Source organism: Mangifera indica, chromosome 16 (assembly GCF_011075055.1).
Source record: "Mangifera indica cultivar Alphonso chromosome 16, CATAS_Mindica_2.1, whole genome shotgun sequence".
Lineage (NCBI taxonomy): Eukaryota > Viridiplantae > Streptophyta > Magnoliopsida > Sapindales > Anacardiaceae > Mangifera > Mangifera indica.
In genome coordinates, this window is record NC_058152.1 from 3,874,946 (window position 1) to 3,881,207 (window position 6,262).

At 32.0% G+C, this 6,262-nt stretch overlaps 1 pseudogene; it reads left to right on the forward strand.

Moving 5' to 3' along the window:
- The first annotated feature begins 640 nt into the window (after positions 1–640).
- On the forward strand, positions 641–1,459 carry LOC123199481 (annotated as a pseudogene).
- Positions 1,460–6,262: the final 4,803 nt, after the last annotated feature.

Sequence of the window (6,262 nt, forward strand, 5' to 3'; positions counted from 1 at the left end):
TCATAAATAGGTATTTGAATTTTTTTTAAGTTGAAGAGTATAACTTTAAAGTTTTATTATACCTTAAGTGGAAATAAGTACTTTAACTTTATTTTTTTTAAGTTATTGATGGATTGGGCATGTAGAATGCGCATTATGACATAAAACACGGTCCACCATTATGCCATAGCCATCACTCTCATTTTCTAAACCAAAAAAACAAAAAGATAATTAAACCTCACTTTATTACCCAAACGCTATCCCCTTCTCATCAAGTCTTAATCAATCGACTCACGCCGGCTAAACCCGAGCCGACCTTCGTAGCTTTTCTCCACGTCACCAACTCTCTAAACTATTGGCTCCTCACACCCGTATCCTATTAACCGACGACACCTGTCCGTTGTAGACCCGTTGAATTTGTTTCTTCATGACTAAGCTAGAAACCAATCTTTAAACGGGCCCCACTAGCTTATGTCACCCGCATGTCTCTTTAAAAAGTTATTTACCACTTCGACCCCACCATAGTGCCACCTGACTCAAAAGTTAAAACATATACGCATACGGCGTATATTAATACATACGGTTTTAATCGTCACGTAGGCCCCACATTTCATCCATAAATATGAACCCGCTACGCTGCATATCTTCCCTTTCTCCCTCCCTCCTTCCTCCGTTCAGTAAGAGAAATTTCTGACCCATGTTGTCTGCTATTCCGGCAATGTTCTCGTCGGATCCGGCCATCGGAAATCCTTTTCAAGCCTTTGAAAATGGCTTCACCCCATGGGACTGTGACCTGTTTTCTGCCGTAACCCCAAAACCCGTGGTTTCAAGTTCCAATTCCGAGGAACCGAACCGGAACCGGAACGTAACCAACTCGAACTCCGGTTCCGATGAACCGAACCCTCCGGCTGCTCTTGTCGACGAGCGGAAGCAAAGACGCATGATATCGAACCGGGAGTCAGCGAGGAGGTCCCGCATGCGTAAACAGAGGCATTTAGAAAACCTAAGAAACCAGGTGAACCAACTAAGGATCGAGAACCGGGAACTAACCAACCGGGTGCAGTTTGTTTTGCATCATTGTCAACATGTGAGAACGGATAACGATCGGCTCCGGTTTGAGCACAGCATGCTCCGCCGTAAACTGTCAGAAATGCATGAATTGTTAGTTTTCCGGCAGCTCCAACAGGTAACGTTGGGCGTGCAGTAATGTCACCAGTGAACCAACCCCATCGATAATCACATTAGACGTAACCGTAATGAAGGCTTTGCTAAACTCTAAAACAGAACGAATGAGTGCTTTTAATTTCTCCCGTTTATGTAATTAAAATCAAATGGTGGGGTTTTTGGTCATTTTTGGGCAAATTATTATTATAATTATTGTGTAAAAAATTAGCCAGTGTTTTGTTTTGTTTTGAAAGCATAAATTTTGTTGTTTTGTCTTTGTAATTTGCAATAAAAAATGTGGTCAGTTTTAGCTCTAGTAATTGTCCTCCTCAAAAATAAAACTTACAGGGAAATGCTGTCAAAATTTCAAATTAGTATCATATTTTAAAGGGATATATATAATAAAACTCCACTGGCTTTGGAGAGAATATTAATTAAAATAGTTTTACATATATATATATATATTTTTTATATATAATGTAAAATATAAAATATCTAAAATATTTTTAGACTTTGTATTCATCTAATTAAGGTTGAAATATAAAGTAAAATGATTTAAATAACCTATTTTTTTGATAACTTCGACGATTAAAAGATTAATCAACCAAACATCTAACCAATAAACTTCTTTTTAAAAAATTGATTAATCAAATAATTGGCCAAACAGACAAACATCAAACCAACTAATTTGTTTTAAAAAATTGGTTGGTCTATTAATCTATCCAATCAATTTTAAATCTCACTTTTTTATTAAGAATAAAATAAAATTAAAAAATAATTATATTTATATAATAAAAAATAATTAAATATATAAAAGATTAAAAAATGATTATTTTCAATTAATATCTCTTTTTAAAAGAGTTGCAAAGTCTAAAATACCCTTCATCATAAGTGAATGTCATATTCGGGCAAAATGGGAATAAATAGAAATATAAGGAGCCACAACGCAGATGGAGTCTGTCACAAGTAGCGAATTATATTTGGGTTTCTTTCGAATCAATCAATGAATCAAGTACAGCCCTCTCCCTAATTTGTGTGATTTAATTATTCTTTTTGTAATTAATTAATTAAGGAAGTATAAAGACAATCATGCTTAAAAAAGTGATTAGTGACATCATGCTTAAAAACAAGAGGATAGAGGGCCTTAAATTCTGATTAAGAACGAAATCCAATCAATATATATTATATACATGTACACACGCATACGCACACGTCATCTCTTCGCTCTTTTGTGAAAAAGAGGCCTTCGTCACTCATTTTTTACACGCCGACGAAAATTCAGATTGGCCAAAAAGGCTTGCTCCCAACCCAAAGTTTGTTCTCACCTCAAATATGAATTTGTTAATTTTTTAAAATTTATAATCTTATTTATAAATTAAATTTTATTAAAATTTTTAATTAAAATTAAGAATAAAATTATTATTTAATAAACAATTTTAAAAAATATATCATATTTCTTCTTAATTTAAAAAACATAATAATTTTTTAATCTGAAATTTAAAAAGTAATATTTTTCATAAAGTTTTTTCCTCTTCTTTTAAGTAACTCATTTCTTTTCGATCATTGATTAATATTCTTCTTTTCTTCTTTTTTGGTTAGTTTATCTTTCTTATTTTCCTATTGCCTTTATCGAAAATAAAAACCTTCATCTACATCTGAAAAATATAAGAATAAAGGTTTATGTAGAAAGAGATGACTAAGAACCTTATTATCAAATGGGTCCACATTGGATCCTTCTCTTCAAACCACGTGCAATTTGCATTTGGTTTTCCACATTGATTACATTGTATTTACATTCTCATAGGTCTAAAGTTTGAACAAAACCTTTATCCTTACCGATGGACAAAATTAATCGTTACATTATTCTTTCCATTAAGAATATAATATAATAACTTCAAGTTTTCCAATTTCATTCAAAGTAATTTTAACATCTAATTAATAAATCAAGTCTCAAAAATATTTAATTATCTCATTCCAATGTTTTTATTCAGACTCGTTTTAAGTTTATTTTAACCGAATTTAAGTTAAACAAATTCGATTCAAATTCAACCTTAAGATAAGAAATAAAAATATAAATACAGCGGCTGTATTTGACGATGAACATTTGGTGAGTGAAGCTGTTGCAAGTCTGGTGGGGTTGTTACTTGTATATGTATAGATTATGGTTAAATACGGCGGCGTATTGGGGGATAGAGCTGTTCAAAACAGGGTCAGAAAGAGTTAAAAGCGAAGTCTTCTCTGCAATAAAGCGCTTTGGAATTTGCTTAAGAGTTTAGCTTAACCTTGCTTTCATCGCAGTGAGAATAAAGATATTGCATTATCTTCCTAAAACTGTAAATCGACACGTTTGCTTTAGAACAATGGTTTTTAATGACTTGTTTTCAATTAATAGTTTTATCACCAAGTCAATTATTGACGGCTTGTCTCCATTATTCAAACTAATTTTGTTAGAAGACTCGTGGTCAATGATTCGTCTTCAACATTGATGAAAGAAGAGAGAAAGAAAAGAGAATGGCCGAGAGAGAAGAAGAGATATGAAAAGATTAGTCGATAATTTATCTTCAAATGTTTTTTTTAATTTAATTTAAAAAAACTTTTAAATCGTATCAAACTGAACTATAAATACCCCTATTTAAAAAAGAGTAATTCGTTGAATAAATTCACCCAACCCAGATCCTTTAATCTTTAAGTCAGCTTGGCAGATTTACTCAAAGGAAGGCTTTTTTTACAACATTCCTTGCACAAGTAATGGAGTAGAACAAACTTTAGGCCCATCTTCAAGAGAGGCTCAAAAGATCTGTTGACCTTCCTGGAGTCATATTCAGCTTGAATATTAGCGTGTCCGAGGTCTTGAGGGAGAGTATTGAAAACGAAAAGAATTTCACATTAAATAAAAATAATATAAGTGAGTAATATATAAATATAATTGATTTGATTTTAATATAAGTAGATTAATTTTATGTAATATGAATTTTGATTTTTACACTTATAAACTTAATATATTTCTACACTCTACGGTTTGTATTGAGTATTTATTATCAATATTAATGAATTATCTCTCTATAAAATTCCTTCTCTATCTCATAGCACACAAAGCAAGGTTGCTCTTTCATAAGGTAATGTGGTAGAGGTGTGAACCTAAATGATGTAAAAATTATGTCATACACAACACTTCATCTGATACAAATCAGCCCAAAAGAAAGATGAACTGTGCAGTGGTCTAATATGAATGAGCAAACAATAACAAATGTTAAATCCACTTGTCAATTAAATGATTCATGAATGATCAAAAACACTTGTGCAAAACCTGAGTCTATTTCCCCACCACCTACTCTTCCCCAAACTAGGTTAAAACCAAAATTAAGTTTACATGCCCTACAGGAAAGGCCAAACTTGCCAAACCTGAGTATTATATGGACTAAGGGATTATTACTTGACCTATTTAAAATTTATTATTTCTTATTAACTCTTATATATTTTACTTTTAATCAATTTTAACTATTTTATGAATTATCTTCGGATTCATCATTAGTAGGTAATGAGAAGATCGTGGTGATAGCAATGAGATTATATAGTGTCAATAGATAGTGGTGAGTGTGGTGGTGTCAGGTGGTTTTAATATTAATTGAATATAAAAATATTTTTATCCTAAAAATTATAGGAATGGAAAATAATTATCCTATAAATTTTTATCAAACATAGGTTATATCAGTAATTTTCTAAATAATCTATCTTAGTAATAATTTTTTATTTTTTTAATGAAAAATTAGCCGAACCAAATACACCTTTCATTTTGTGTTCAATTAAGGGATAACTAATCTTTCAAGTATGGTTCATGTCCTTGGAGATTACAAATTGAACTATCATTGTAAATGATCAAATGCTTAATTAAATAATTGAGCATTGAAGCAACGGAATGATACAAAAAACCCAAAACCTCAAATTTAGAAAATGAAACTACAATTATCAGGCGAAATCTCCTTGATTCTTTTTACATTAGGTTAGAGCATAATAGAGAAAAGAAGCTAACGATATATATATCACCAGGCAAATGCATGCTTAATAGAAGAAGCCAATTCGAAAAAGACTAAATATTTTGCTCCACAGCCTCACTCATCTATAAATTCGAATTCTTTCTTTAGGATGGGGAGGAAGATTAGACAGTCGCACAAAATTATCCTCTCGAACCTCACACGAATTCTTGCATGAAAGAATAAACTTGTTGCTCTTCTTCCATGGTAATTTATTAGCACCAACACCACTTCTCTTACACATTTCACTTGTACTCATTTTAATGGTGCTCCTTGCACTTTTTGTGCACTCCTTATAAGCCGCAAGAAAGGGGTCCTCTTCCCACCACCCAATCAACCCCTTCGAAGAAACGCTTTTATGCAGAGGCTGCTGTGTTGGACAAGGAGGAAGAGGAATCTTTATCTCACCTACACAAGCCTTGTCGTTGAAGGCGCTTGAATCAGCAGAAGCCGGCGATGCTGAAGCGCAGTCTTGGCGGCTGATCCTGGAGACTCCAGGCTTGTCCTCCCAAGAAAAGGGTACACTTCCCTGTGAATGAATCTTTCTGTGACTCATCCTAATTTATGTTATGAATGAACAATGGATGTATGTTCTATATAGGCAAGCTGGTCACATATATATACATATAGAGGGAAGATATCTTTTTTTTCATGCTGTTCACATTCCCTAACGGCGGATATGCCTGAAGAGCAAGCAAATTAAACGTGAAGTTGAAGGTATTAAATGAGCTTGTTTTGCTTTTGAATGAATTTAAGGAAAGTGATGATTAAATGTAAGAAATTAAAGGTTAGGTTCGATGGTTTAATGCCCTTATAAGGGTAATTAAATAGTAGTTGAAACGACATGTACCCATTAAAATATAGTGGATGATGTCTATTTTAGTTCATTGAAATTGTTTTCAAAGACATTTTGAAGCACACATAATATAAAATTTCTGAGTATAACTATGTATACACATTTTTTATATATAATATAGACATATAAATGATATATTATCATATAAATAGATATATAATTTTATCTTTAATTTAAAAATATCAAATTATATAATAATATATTATTTATATACCTAAATTATATATTAAAA